We start from the raw sequence: 886 nt of genomic DNA, 5'->3' as shown, positions 1-886 counted from the left end.
GGGGGGGGGGGGTAGACCACAATGTGTAAATGTTGTGGGGATAAATAGACACAATGCAGAGATGTTGATAGGATGGACAAAGTGTGTAGATGTTGACTGGACAGGTAGATTGCGAGTAGATGTTGACTGGATGGACAGACACTGTGTAGATGTTGACTGGATGGACAGACACTGTGTAGATGTTGACAGGATGGACATACACAGTGTAGATGTTGACAGGATGGACAGTGTGTAAATGTTGACTGGATAGACAGACACTGTGTAGGTGTTGACAGGATGGACAGACAATGTGTAGATGTTGACAGGATGGACAGACACAGTGTGTAGATGTTGACAGGATGGACAGACACAGTGTGTAAGATGTTGACAGGATGGACAGACACAGTGTGTAGATGTTGACTGGATGGACAGACACAGTGTGTAGATGTTGACAGGATGGACAGACACTGTGTAGATGTTGACAGGATGGACAGACACAGTGTGTAAGATGTTGAGTGGATAGATCGACACACTATGATCAAATATCCATAATGGCTTTATGATTTTGGAAAAGGTTCTCGAGAGGTGAAAAACAACGATTTGTCAAAGAAACAGCTTCTCTCGTAAAGTAAACGTTAGAGTCACGTTTCATGATTGTGGGTAATTTGAACGCTGTACGGTTTCAATACCATCCCTCACGATAACCAATACCTTTTTCTTTTTACTTACTGGCTGCCCCGGGGTCCCTATTCTGGCACAGCAGCAGGCAGATTACTTACCTAAGGGTTCTTACACATTTCTGGAATGTTTTCAGATATCTATGTTTGAAGACTTCTCAACATTTCAATCTGATATCACACACGTATATGTATCCATATATACATACATGCATATATATATATATATA

This window comes from Octopus bimaculoides, chromosome 20, assembly GCF_001194135.2.
Source record: "Octopus bimaculoides isolate UCB-OBI-ISO-001 chromosome 20, ASM119413v2, whole genome shotgun sequence".
NCBI lineage: Eukaryota > Metazoa > Mollusca > Cephalopoda > Octopoda > Octopodidae > Octopus > Octopus bimaculoides.
The sequence above is the reverse complement of the archived record's forward strand: the minus strand, read 5'-3'. Positions refer to the sequence as shown.